Below are 15,424 nucleotides of genomic sequence, written 5' to 3' on the forward strand. Positions count from 1 at the left end.
TTAACCCGCCCGTATCGCTCCCTAACACTAACTCACTTAACCCGCCTCTATCGCTCCCTAACCCTAACTCACTTAACCCACCCTATCGCTCCCTAACCCTAACTCACTTAACCCACCCCTATCCCCACAGACCGTCAATCTCCACACTTACCTGCCTCGCACCCTAACGTCCGTCACTACCGCATACTCACACAGCCTTTCCCCATGTCGGCATCCTCGGCGTTGGTGTTGTCATCCGTCGTCACGGTCTTCTGCATTGTCGATGTTCTGCAACCCGCGATTGGCCGGTCTTCTTATTTCGATCTTCTGGAGCTCCGGATTCCGTTGTCGGTCTTCTCAGCTGTCGACGAAGTCAGGTAGAACCATATATATATATATATATATATATATATATACACACACACATAGATAGATATATGTATAGATAGATATATGTATATGTATGTATATATATATATATATATATATATATATATATATATATATATATATATAGCTATATATGTATGCACATCCTATGTGTACAGATATGCCTAGTTATGTTGGTATATATGTAGATATCAATAACTATATGTGCATACATATCTATTCTGATATACCTACTATTATCAATATATATGTAGATATCCATACGTATATGTGCATATGTATCTCCAGCTGTATATGTTTAGACATATATTGCTCTGTATGTGTATATATCTGGGTGTTTATTTGCATAGCTATGTACATATACATATACATCTATGTATGTTGATATGTATATGTGTATGTCTATATAGATATCTGGATAATTACATGTATATATATATATATATATATATATATATATATATATATATATATATATATATATATATATATATATCTTCACCATATGTCCTGAACATGGAGTGTAGCCCTGCCTCAGCCCCTATAGTCCTAACTTCATAGTGCAAAGGGATGTCAGGTATGTATAGCAGGTATATTTGTAGACTATAGCTACTGTAATACGGAGTGTCTTCACAGACATTGTGTGTGTGGGAGGTGACATCTGATTTTAACATGTGCACCATTGGCTACTGACAGACATCCTAAGGACATCATAGTGCAGTACCACTGCTAGCAAGCAATGCGCCTGAGGACTACAGCAGAGATAATGGCCAATATATGTGGACAGTCTGACACACTCTGGACAGTCCAGAGGTATACACATATCCCCTTAGTGCAAGACATGTGGACCAATCCTGACAATGTGGATGTTAACAGCCATGTAGACGGGTATAGGTTCATAGGTTCATAGGTTCATACTAGGCTATCTGCCCGAGGGCATTTATAAGCCTAGCCCATAGTTTTGTGGCTTACGCCACCCCTTAGTTTGGAGAAACTATGCCCATTATTTAGCTGTGCCTCTGTCGAGCAGTGACACTGAGGTAACCCCTGGGGTGTATCTGCGATCTCCCATCCATTGGTCAAGATTCCTCTTGAACAAGGCCAGCGAGGTGCTCTGCCTCACATAAACCGGGATTTTGTTCCACAGCATAGGCAGTCTTTGGGTGATGAATCTATCCCTCCAGCACGTCCTATTAATAACCGTGTCGAGGTTTAAGTCACCCGCCCTTGTGGCTCTGAGGGATCTAGATTGTTTGAGATGAAGCATATTCATCAAATCTGGGTTTGACATGGCCTTGTATGTCAGGCATAGGTCACCTCTGAGCAAGCGATGCAACTGAATATAGCTGGAGTTCTTTCAGTCGTGCAGCATAAGATAGATTTTTGAGACCCTTTATCCTTTTGGTGAGGAACTTTTGTGGCCTCTCCAGCTGCTGCAAGTGTCGGGTCAGATACATTCCGAATGGGGCATTGTACTCGATCATTGGTCTGATGAGTGATGAGTATAGGAGACTATGACTTCCTGATCTAGATGTGAATCCCTTCATGATAAGGTGGGCAATGTAGAAGGTCTTCCTAACTACTTTAGCAATATGAGTGTCGAATGAAAGGCTACTGTCAACCTGGGTTCCCAGGTCCCTAATAACTTCTTCTGTGTTCAGGGGATTGCCACCTATATGGTAGCTAGGGGTAACCTTATTTTTCCCGAAGGGTATGACTATGCATTTCTTGGCATTTAACTTGAGGCCATGGTTCTGGCAGCAGTTATCCGCTTCTGTGAGACCCTTCTGAAGGATATCTGTGTCGGATGTGTTCTCAACTACGGCCAGTTTGCAGTCATCTGCGAACTTTGTCAGCCATAACCCTCCTGTGTTTGCTTGTACTTCAGAAAAGTAGATGCCAAACAAGAGTGGGCCCAGGACTGAGCCCTGTGGGACACCACTTGTGACAGGCTTAGAGTCTGACATGGCGCCAGCAACTCTGACCCTGTGGGTTCTGTCACTCAGCCAGTTTGCAACCCATCTTGTAATGTATGGGTTTACATTTAAGTTGATGAGTTTTTCAATGATACCCGAGTGGGGTATTGTATCAAAAGCCTTCGCCAGGTATAGGTAGGCTGTATGGACTGCCTTTCCCTCGTCAATGGCCTTGGTGACTGTTTCGAAAAAGTCAACCAAGTTTAAAAGGCATGATCTGCCTTTGACAAAGCCAAACTGGGTTGGATCCAAAGTCTGCAAATTCCCTATGTCTTTATTTATGAGATCCATTATGATCCTTTCCATGGCTTTGCAGATCAGGCTTGTCAAGCTAATGGGACGGTAATTTCCAGGTCGGTGTATAACATGTAACTACTGGTATACACCTGTGTGAAAGTGCATAACCACAACCAATATGAACACAGCCACATATGGTATGCTAGCGTATTATTACAGTATATGGACTATCTGTTCATCACCAACCTCATATGTGCCACTCACACACTAACCCTACATATACTGGGCCGCTACACAGTTTGCTCCAATGCCTGTCTGTGGTATGGGACTTGTGCATGTATGGCCACACAAATGTCATGTCAGCCGATAGGGTAACATACAGTGGAGCAGCATGTAACATTAGATAGAACAGGGCCAAGAACAATGACATCTACCACAGTTTGTACACAGGCCAAGGTACATATTAACAATACACATACTGCTGACAATCACCATAAGTACCCAGACCTCAGTACTGTACACACAACCACAGAATGTCCAGGTTATGTCATCAGATATAACCCCTACTATACATAACGTGTAGCAGTCTGATATCTCACTGGCTTGTTATCAGATATGATGTCACTAATTATGGTGTACAGCACATATGCACCCCTTTCTGCATAACATATGTACACAGGTTGGCAGGATTGTGGCTGGAGGCACATACAAAGGGCAAATATTGACATGTTGATGTGATAACCTCATACATTTACTGTTGTAACAGGGTTTGTTGCAACATATGTCCTATGAGGGATATGAAGTCAGTAACTCTCACGACTGACACCATCTACAGACTGCAATCCTCACACTACCTTCTGCAGTTCACAGATAGGTGCTCTATGGGAAACACCTGAAACAAAAGGCACCACACACTGGCCAGTCTGTAGATGACTCTGCAGATGGGTGTTCCCTCATAAACATAGCACTGATATGGCAGGTATGAAAACATGTAGGACAGCCATATCCACACACACCCTGTTAAACCAACATTACTCCAAATGCAGTATAGCAACACTTACAGTCTGTAGTCAGGTCAGGCACATCCCCTCCCGTGTGTTGGCCTGTTTCCACAGTGGTTGTTGTTACAGGTAAATCCCCAATCAATCTGGGATACTGTTTGCCAAACAACAAATCGAGTTCCTGCTCACAGTGAATGAAAGGCCCAACACCAACATGATGTTCCTAGATATTGATTTGTGTTTCCATGCAATTGGCTATAAGAATGTTATCACAGCTGTTTCACATGCAATCAGCTAGAGGAGGGCTGCAATTCATGCAGATGCCATCAGCTGATCCTGAGTATCACTTAAAATGCACATGCTGCTGCCTAAGCAATGCAGGTGTAAGTCTCCACATCCACTGGAGAGGGAGTGAGAGAGGCAGACAGAGGAGGTGTGGGAGAGTAAAACTTAAGCATTTGTGTGTCACACACCTACCAGTACAGGGTATCAAACCCCTGACAACTATGTAGAGCTATCACATGTCCATGCAGTTATTGGATGCATCACATAGGTTACATGTTGGGGAGCCCTCGGAATGTATATGTGATGGTGAGTGACATCTGCAGCAGGGATATGATAGCTATGTGGCAGGTGTAGTACACATGCCTGTCCACATGAACAGGTGTCAGCGTCAACACAGCCACACTCTCACAGGGACGCGCACACAGTGACACACTTGGCAGGGCCAGGAATACAACTCATAACTAGTGTGATTGCCACAACACAGTACTGTAAAGGTATCACATGCACCACAGGGGTCATACGGAGGTTATACGTGCAAAGGGTATGTTGAGGTGTTTGACATCAGATAGCTTGCTTCAGTATACCAAAGGGGTTGTATTGATTGTGAATGTGGTCATATGCATCATACACCACACACACAGACATGGGTGCCAGTACTGACATGCATAGGTGCACTGCTTCACTGGTGTGTTGTGGTGGACGGTGCCTGATGGCTATACAAGGCTAGGTGATGGGTATACCTTGGCATCAGGTCACATGACAATGATCTGCAATGTGGCTCAGGGGTGTAGTGTCTGGAATTGCCCACACAAGTGGGTATTGTATTCACCATCCAGTCATCTGGGTGACAATTGCGTGTTGCCTATTCTGTGCATTGCTTGCCATGTATGTGTTCCTTAGTCCATGATATGGACAGTGTCTGGGATGTGCACACCTCCCACATGCATGTACAGTGAAATGTGTAACTGTACCTTGGGTGTCTGGCTCATGTTGTGTACACAGATTATTGTCATCAGATGTGCCAGTCCTGGCCTCATGTGGCAGGAACTGTTAATGGACAGCAGGTTGACCCCGCATCTACATTGATAGCATGATACCAGTATTCCCTGGTGTCATTGGCATCTGTCCAAACAGGGTTTGTGTTTTCGGCATATTATGTCCTCTGTGGGTCACATTCGATGGCACCACAGTGTTGCAGGTGTCCAGTGGAGAACATGGGATAGGTGCACTGTTGGCATGTACATGCCTATTGGACTGATGGATGGGGTGCCATGCCCTCTGTAGCGCACTGCAATCACACCATGGTTACTATCAGTGGGCAATATGCAGGGTACTACCAACATAGCGGCTGTTGCCTAGGCAAGTGTGTGTGTGCATGAGACATGGGTTGAGTGTGTTCCCTGGGTAATACAATGGTTGCTAACGTTGTTCAGCTGGCATTGCTGTCACATTTAGGGGTCTGGATTTGCACCCCAGCCTCTTGGCTATTTCACATCTGTTATCCCTGTAAGATGGGCATTGTGATATATACTTGGCCCACCATAAGAAGTTTGCAAAAGTCACTCCACATTGAGTCCAGTTGTTACACACTCACAACCACCTCCACACAGGATACAAATGACAAACATAGACACACCTGTCATGTCTGGGATTAGAACTCCAACCTAACTAGTACATTACACTACAGCACTATGCTGTTATAGGATGCACCACAGAGATTACTGGAGTGCTCCTTCCCCAAAGGTGTATTTCACAGTGAATGATATCAGAAAGATTGCCACAGTAGGGATTTGAATTGTACTGAGTGTGACTAGCCTAAAATGCATTGCTCCCTACACAGACATAGAAGCACACACAAAACATCCACAACTGTCATGTGTGGGAATAGAACCCCTACCAGAGTTCTATATCACACTACAGCATGATGCTGTTATAGGATGCTCCATGGGGACTGCTGGAGTGCCCATTCCCCAAAGGTGTGTATTTCACAGCTAACATCAGCAGGATTGCCAAAGTAGGGTATTTGAATTGTATTGAGTGTGACTAGCCTAAAATGCATTGCTCTACACACACACACACACACACACACACACACACACACACACACACACACAAAACTACAAAGTCTGGGATTAGAACTCCTACCTAATTATTTTATAACATTAGAGCTGTATGCAGTTATGGGACGCGCTATGGAGATTACTGGGCTACAATCTTCCCAGAGGTGTATTTCAAGGTGGATGACATCAGCAGCCTTGAAAAAGTAGGGTATTCGAATTGTAGGGAGTGTGAGTAGCCTAAAAGGAATCACTCTCTACACAGACAGGGACAGACACACACACACACACACACACACACACACACACACACACACACACACACACACACACACACACTTCCCAAGTCTGGGATTAGAACTCCTACCTAATTATCTTATCACGCCACAGCAGTATGCAGTTATGGGATGTGCTACGGAGACTACTGGGCTGCAACCTTCCCAGAGATGTATTTCTGGGTGGATGACATCAGCAGCTTTGACAAAGTAGGGCATTCGAATTGTAGGTAGAGTGAGTAGCCTAAAAGGAATTGTTCTCTACACAAACAGGGAGAGACACACACACACACACACACACACACACACACACACACACACACACACACACACACACACACACACACACACACACACACACACACACACAAACAAACACACACACACTTGCCAAGTCTGGGATTAGAACTCTTACCTAACTATTCTATCACACTACAGCAGTGCACAGTTATGGGACATGCTATGGAGTTTATTGGGCTACAACATTCCCAGAGGTGTATTTCTAGGTGGATGACATCAGCAGTCTTACCAAAGTAGAACATTTGAATTGTAGGGAGTGTGACTACCCTAAAAGGCATTGCTCTCTGCAGACAGACACACACACACATAGACACACACACATACACACATACACACACACACACACACACACACACACACACACACACACACACACACACACACACACACACACACACTTGCCATGTCTGGGATTGGAACTCCTGCCTACCTAGTTTATTATACTACAGCAGTACACAGTTATAGGACATGCCACAGAGATTTCTGGGCTACAACTCTCCCAAAGGTGTATTTCACAGTGGATGACCTCAGCAGGCTTGTCATAGTGGGGCTATGGGGAGGGTAGTCTGTGTGCCTGGGCCATAACCCATTCATCTAAATGATAACACACCACATGTGGACACACACAGGGTCATATTTCACAGGTATGTGTATACAGCTGCTAGATGACTACTTCCTTGTACAGTCATGTTGCACAACTAGCACTTGCACCACATAGTCAGTAATGCTGAGATATACCGGTGGCTGGTACCTACCGTGAGTGACATCTGAACCTCATATGGTTGTGGCCCTTTGGCTGTGTGCTGGGTGGGACCAGCTTGGATGACTCCTTGTCAGAATCACCTTCTTCCACACATCTATGTACATCTACCTTTGGCTTATTTTAGTGTGTTGTCCTTAGATATATGTCTGTATTCTTATCCACTGTGTGTGCAAAGCATGAGTGGTGTGTGCTGAGGAGTGTCTGCACTAACATCTGTGACTGCCAGATATGTCTGGTCGATTGGTGCTTGCAGACATGGCCTTCATTTGTTTAAGTGGGTAAGCATGCGCAGTATGACCTTTCAGTATGTTGTTGACTGACATTGCCTTCATTTCTCTAAGCGTGTGAGCATGCCCAGTATGCCCATCTGTTTTGAATCTGTGGATTGAGTCTATGCAGTTTGTACTGTAGTGCAGACCTTTGTGATGTACACCTACAGGTAACATACTGTTTCTGCAGGGTATCAGTCAATCATCTGGCAATATGGGGACAAACTGTGCAAGGGATAGTGTGTACTATAGGTGATTGTGTCTGTGCTGCTTCAGCTGCACGGTACTACTGTTAGCAGAAATATTCAGACTTGTACTGTTATACACAGTGATGTTTTCTGTCCTCATGTACTGTCAGGTGGACATTCTTTCTCACAGTGATGTCTTGTGGGACAAGGGTGACTGCGGCTGTGTCTGGTATTGTGGGCAGACACCTACGTATTCATGGTAAATTATGCCATTCTGGAGGGGGAGCTGCAGACACTTGGTGCTGGGTTTGTGTATCCGGTTCAGCACCTTGGTACAGTACTGGTAGAGGATACCATATGCATACGCTCATCAGCATGACAGTATGGGCTTATCGTGCTGTGGCAATACCTCACAGCATGACAGTATGGGCTTATCTTGCTGTGGCAATGCCTCACAGCTGTACAGATTCACATGGGTCAGCCAGGGGCATGGGCCACGAGTCAGGACATTTATCCTATTGTGGTGTACAGGCAGGTGTGTAGCCACCAATGTGTGTAATGTGTGCATACAGCTTGGTGCTGGACCCTGCACATTCCATGCTGCCCATGCTCCCCCCCGTTATTCTAACCTCTTCAGTACATTATGCATACATTCCCTGATATTTTCCCTAAGGGTATCGCCGCATCACAGGTGTGTGTTAGTGTTTGTCTACAGTTCATGCAGTGGAACATGGTGGACATGTTACTGTGGTTTGTCTACATTGGCCTTACATATGGCTTATGTGGAGTGTGTTATATTATTTGGGTGTCCGTGACATAACATGCATTGGCAGTACGTGTGAGACACAGGCCTTTGGCAGATGCCTGTAAGGCATTAGGTGTTGCTGCATGCCAGATGTGGCAGGTTGTTGCATTCTGTCCATTCTACAGTCCCAGACCACCATACAGTATGTTCCCCTGGGGTGACAAAGTAGATGTGATAGGTGTTCATGCCAATACCTCCTAACAGTCTTGCTCAGGTGGTGTGGATGCTGGCAGGGTGCTACCTACCACTAGGGCCACACCTACATGGGACACCTGCACTGCATGCTGCAGTCTTCTGCTATTGCCATATACAGGTGGGGTCTTACTGTACCCATTCCCCACAGCAGGGATATGACCAGAGAGGTGCCTGTGGGTGGTGTTTGCATGAGCTGGGTGCATGTGTGCTATGGACACTACTTGCATCTGACACACAGATATGCATTGGGCATTCCAGTTATGCATGCATGTGCAGGTACATCAGCTGTTTCCCAATACATCAGTCCTACCTCCTTTGTGATCTGCAAGTGTTTGGGTAGACAGCACCAGTATCCCCTAATACAGGACCAAATAATGTGCTGCAAACCTGTATGTATGTTTCCAAGAGTGTGTCCATTTCACAGTGACACAATATATACTGTATGTCTGGGGTACTTTCCTCTGTGTACTGCTTGTATATGTAGACCAACAGCCATGCCATGTCAGTCTTTCAGATGGTGACACACATTACCACCATACATTTGCAATGGCTTACTGCTAGCTTGTGTTATACTCATGGGTATTGTGTATGGCACTGCAGTTGTGAGGACTTGTCCCTGTCATCAGCAGTAGTGGGCAATGGCCACCAGGCTTACCTCAACATGCATACATACCGACCACTCTCACATGATATGGGACACACACCAACCTAATACACACATACCTGCATACTGTGCAGATGCTACAACCTATCCTGCTACCTTGGCCACCTCTATGCATCTGTGCTCCACTGGTATTAGACCTACACATACATGTTACTACATTTCTACACAGGGTTGTAGGGGGGGGGGGCACACCTGACTGTTATGACATGTGTACATCACATTGAGGGGGGCACACCAGACCATTACTACATAATTAAGTAGGGTTAGGGGGAGCACACCTGATGGTTTTTGCATTCCTGCACAGGACTGGGAGGGACACACCAGACTATTTCTACATATCTACACAGGATTGGGGGTGGCACACCTGACTGTTACTACATTTCTACGTAGGATGGGGGTCACACCTGACTATTTCTACATTTCTACATAGGATTGGGGGGGGCACACCTGACTGTTACTACATTTCTACATAGGATGGGGGGGCACACCTGACTATTTCTACATTTCTACACAGGACTGGGGGGGCACACCTGACTGTTACTACAGGTCTATGTAGGATGGGGGGGCTCACCTGACACTTATACACATTTGCTATGACTGTACTGGTATATCAGGTGCTCTATTTCATTCTGTATTCTAACCTATCATGCTGACTAGAGGCATACCAGTGTTTGGGGGGTGCTACCCATAAGCATCATTTAGAGGCTATAGCACAGCCTTTGTTTGTGTTTGTCTACAACTGTCCTGCCGGCTGTGACTGTTGTTGGGTATGTGAACCCTGCTGACTGGCATGTGTGAGTCACATACCTTATGGGTGTCCCAGTATTGAGGGTGGTGCTGCAGGGCTGCCTATGTCAGATGAACATAGTACACTCCCTACACAAGGTTGAGCACAGGTAGTGTCATGTTTGGCATCCCTTTTACTGTATGTGGGAGTCAGAGAGAGGTGTTATTCCATGGGTCCCTCCTGTGTCAGTCTATGTGCTATGCGTTGCTTCTTTGCCAAGGCCAGGGCATACTGGGCACACCTCCGTTTGCCTACTGGGGCAGGCTCAGATTGTTCCTCTGAGTCACTTTGTGCCTGTGCAGCCCTTGGCAATGGTGGGGGGCTGTGTGACCCTGCCCCGTGCTGTTCCTGCTGCAGCTGTTTCTGCAGGATCATATTGTGTAGCATGGCACATACTATGACAATTTGGGTATATATAGCTGGTGAGTACTGCAAGGTTCCACCGGATGTGTCTAGGCACTGGAACCATGACTTGAGCATCCCAAACACACTCTCTACTGTAATGCTGGTCTGCGTGTGTTCCTCATTATGGAGTTCTTGTTCGGGTTTGTATGCATTTCTGATGGGTGTCATCAGCCATGGCTCCAATGCATATCCGGCATCCCCCACTAGGTGATCGTGAGGGATGTCCCCATTGGCAAATCTCTGATACAGCTGCGTCAGATGCCAGATGTGGGAATCATGATGGCTTCCAGGGCAGCCAGCACACATATTCATTATTATGCCCTGGGCATTGCACATGACCTGGCAGCTGATGGAGGAGAAGCTCTTGCAGTTGATGTAGACCCTACCCCGTTTACCGGGTGGTGCTTTGATTCATATGTGCATACAGTCTATAGCATCAACTACCTCAGGGTATTCTGCTATTTGGTGGAACAGTTGCATATTGCTGGCCAACACCTCATGGGTGTTGGGGAAATATACGTGCTCACCGACATGTGATGACATGGCATCCAGGAACTGGTGGAGTACCCTGGATGCTGATGCCTGTGATATCCCCATCATATTCCTAGTTGGCCTTTGGAAGGTACCTGTAGCTAGTATTCTTAGGCCTACACATACCTTGGTATCCACTGGGAGGGGTTCCCCTCTGCTAGTTCCGTGTGTCAGGTGTGGCCGGCACAGCTCAACAGTTTGCTGTAGGAGGTCCCTGTCCACCCTAAAGCACTTAGCTATCTCCAGATCATGTAGCCCCTGGTAGGTTACCCAGGGTCTGTGCACTCTTCTCCTTCTCCTTACTGTGGGTTGGTTGACAGCATTCACATCCTCACCACCCTCAGCTTCTTCCACAATTGTTGTATGATAGTTATTGCAGCCCCTATCATTTTGTTGTTTTGTTTGTTAAAAGATCCCCGCTTGTATACACCAGTGGTGTAGAGTGTGGGGAAAACCAAAAGGGAAGGCGTTTGCATAATTTATAGTCGTGTTCTGGGCTGGGCTGGTTTGCTGCCTGTGTAATTGACTGATTTTGATACATTTCACCTGCCAGCTATGCTAGTTCTAGATTACCTTCCTACTACTGTTTTCCCTTCCCATTGCCTTCCTGTTTAAGCCCAGGGGGCGCGCTGCGCAAACAGAGTGCTCAAATGTGCACAGAGCTGCTATTTCCTGGTTTAACTTTTTTTATACCATTAAAACCCGGTGTGCGGCGTGCACACCCGCTTAGGCAATGTAAAGAGTGCTAGGCAGACTCAGACACACACCCTTGCTTAGCTGTGCTTATCTAGGAGCAAACAGGGCTCCAATCCACTTACAGTATGCCTGACACACACCCTCATGATGTCAGCTAACTCCTAGGCTTGCACCAAGCTATTCCTACTCTTACTCAACTAACTCCTAGGCTTGCACCAAGCTATTCCTACTCTTACACTGTTGGGGCCTGACTACCATGCTGGAGAAAACTGAGATTCACTGTCCTTCCCCTCGTTTGCATAGGATTGCCTGCTAATGCATAGTTACATGTCACACACTGAGCCTCCCCCTTTAGCAACCTCTACCCACTGGCCATGTTGTCTTCTGCCTGCCATTGACTTTCATGGCAGAATAGTGATTTTAGTTAGAATGCCTCATTTGCATGCTGCTGCCCTATGCTTAAACAGCCGAGATCGGCAAAAAAAAATAATTTTATTTTTTAGGCTGTTTGCAGTGCCAATGGCCTTATACTTGGCCATTAGCATGCTTCCTGACTGATATGCAGCCTTTATTTGGATCTGTCACGGCTCCATTTTTGATTTTTCAGACATGTACGTATATTTCTACAGATTACACTAGTCCTGCACGGCCAGTTTCAAGCTTCCTGGATCGCAAATTCACCTCATTTGCATGGATTTCTCCTGCAAAATGAGGTGATTTGCATACAGGGGCTTAATCCATGCAGGACTAGTGCAGGAGCGCTTGTGCATGCACCTGCAGGCTGTTCCTGGATCGCACGGCAGACATATTGCCTGCTGGAGCTCCTGCACTAATCCTGCATGCTGTGCAAAGCATGCAGAATCCGGGGGATTATTAGGATAATATTGCACAACATCCTCAGATCTTAGAACTAGAAGATAAATAAAATATAGATGTATTTTTTTTCCTGAATTGCAGTTAGAAAAGGTCCGCATCCAGAAATGGTTAATGAAGCAATAAATACTGCTATAAATAATACGTCCAGTAACAATAGTTTTAGAAGTCTATTAACAATTGCAATCCATCTAGCTGGGATATTCTAATATTAAATAAATCCAGTGCTGCATCATTAATTTTGGAAACACCATCATTTTAAAAAAGCTATGATTTTCTAGCTATCTTATTTGACAGAAAAGAAAAATGACTAGTAGGTGTAACCAAAGTCTTGCAGAACCTCTAATTAACCAGATTCAAAATGGAAGATTTTTACTTTAATAAAGCAAAGTAAACATCTTTAAAGCCATCCCTTTTAAGCACCATATGAGGGATTTTCACTGCATTACTTTTTTTCAGTTAAAGGATCTGCTCACTCCATTAGCTTACTAATGCTTTGATAAAAAATAAGCTATTTCCATATCAAGTTAATGGCATCTGCTGCACAGAGGTCCCCCCTTGAGGTAATTGAGTTTGCCTTTCAATGTCATTTTTCTTCTACAAAATGGAATTTCCACTGTTTTCTCCTAGGTGCTGTGGTGTTAAAACAGTGTTTGCCTTCTGAGCTTCTTAATGTAATTAGTTATGTTGTATATCATGCTGTGATGCCACCTCCAACACAAACCACTATAGAGTTCAGCTACACATCAGAAAAATGTATACTGTGTTAAAACATTCGTCATCCAACTGCCAGCTACCAACAGCAAACTATATATACTACAAAGTTTGCTAAGTAATGAACCACAACCGTCTATATATCCCATTTTATATACCTATCTAATTCAGACACTGAATATAAAACAGAGTAGCTATAGTTGGTGTGAAACTTTTTATGATTTCCTTTGTAAATTCTATGATGACTCTCTCTGCTTAGAATAAAGGGTCTGTTGTAAACTTTTAAAATTAAGTGATCATATAAGACTGCAACCTTTGCTTTTCCAATTAAATGGATTTTTGAAACACCTCCTTGTTGCAGTGAGTGGGTCGTATTTCACTGCTGAGAAATTAAGGTCTAGGAAAGTCGAATATCTGGTGCATATCTTGGGCAATAATTTCAGTTAAAATGTATTTTATGAATCAGGAGAATAAAGAAAGGGTCAATTCGCAGTGAAAAAACAATGCAACCTTTTTTATGAACTGAAAGAAGTTGAAAGATAAGCAGTACAGTATGTATAAAAATGACTATTTACATAACAGTAATTTGTGAGAATAACAGATGAAACTGGAACAGTAATATAATGAGAAGTATGAAATTGCTTTTTTCAGTACTGTTTGGTCGAAGTTCCCTAAAGCACAGTAATAAGTCTCGGATATGAAATGTAAATATACCTTTTTTTTCTAAAAAAACTTATGCTTTTGTCAAATCTGAATCTCCACAAGTGAGTTATAATCATTTTACTTACACATTTTTGATAAACAATGATTGTGTAATAGTGTTAAAAGAAAATGCAGTTGATTGAAATGTATAATATCTGCAAATTTGCACTATGTGTTGAGATCAGCTATCAATTTCTTTAGCACTAGGAAGTCTGAAAATAAATCTGCACCTAATTTAACATAATAAAACTTTACTAGCAAATGATTATGAAGTTGAAGTAATTGTGAATATCTGAACAAGGTTACAATTACTTTTAACAAGGTCAGTCAATAACAGGAAATGGACCCTAAGACAACAGGCAACAAATGTGACTGCACATCCAATCAACTCTTCATTCTAAATTTTCAGACAATGTAAGGAGAGATTAAAGAAAGAACAAAGAAAAAAGTACTGTACTAAAACAGGCAGAAAAATTACTCTTTAATACCTTCATCTGCTTGAAAAAAGTGAATTATGGAATTTTTTTGATATTGTACTTACACTGGGGTAAGGTGCTGCCAACAAACTTCAGATAGCTTTATAAACTGGGAAAGTATAAAGGAAAGCTTGTATAATGCAAAATGATAATGGGGCGGGGGGGTCTGCAAGCCATATTCAACAAAAACTGTTTGTTGTTGACAAATAGTATTAATAGAGAATAAAAACTGGTCAGAGCTGATTATCAGGTCTTGAAGTGCTGTGCCAAAAGTAGATGATGAATGACCCTTCCATTTATACAGGCTAATATATGTGGTACACTGTGGCCCTATCTACATAATAATTTACAGGTGGAAGCATACAAGCATACATTTCTGACTGAATGCATCCTAGCAGTAAAGCATGGAGCAGCATTTCCAAAAGAGTCATGTATGTGGCAAGGAAATCAGACAGCACAATATTTTGTATTAACATATGTGTGCACGCCCTCATGTGTGTGTGTGTGTGTGTGTGTGTGTGTGTGTGTGTGTGTGTGTGTGTGTGTGTGTGTGTGTGTATATGCGTGTGTGTGTGTGTGTGTGTGTGTGTGTGTGTGTATACACACATATATATATATATATATATATATATATATATATATACATATATATATATATATATATATATATATATATATATATATGTATGTATATATATATATATATATATATATATATATATATATATGTATGTATATATATATATATATATGGTTCCACTTCACAATGTCGAATTACTGAAAACTCGAACGTCATATATTCGAGGCTATATGATCAAGTTTTCAGTAACTTGAAATTAGGAAGTGAAATAAAAAA

This window comes from Protopterus annectens, chromosome 10.part0, assembly GCF_019279795.1.
Source record: "Protopterus annectens isolate FY-2018-M chromosome 10.part0, PAN1.0, whole genome shotgun sequence".
Classification (NCBI taxonomy): Eukaryota; Metazoa; Chordata; order Ceratodontiformes; family Protopteridae; genus Protopterus; species Protopterus annectens.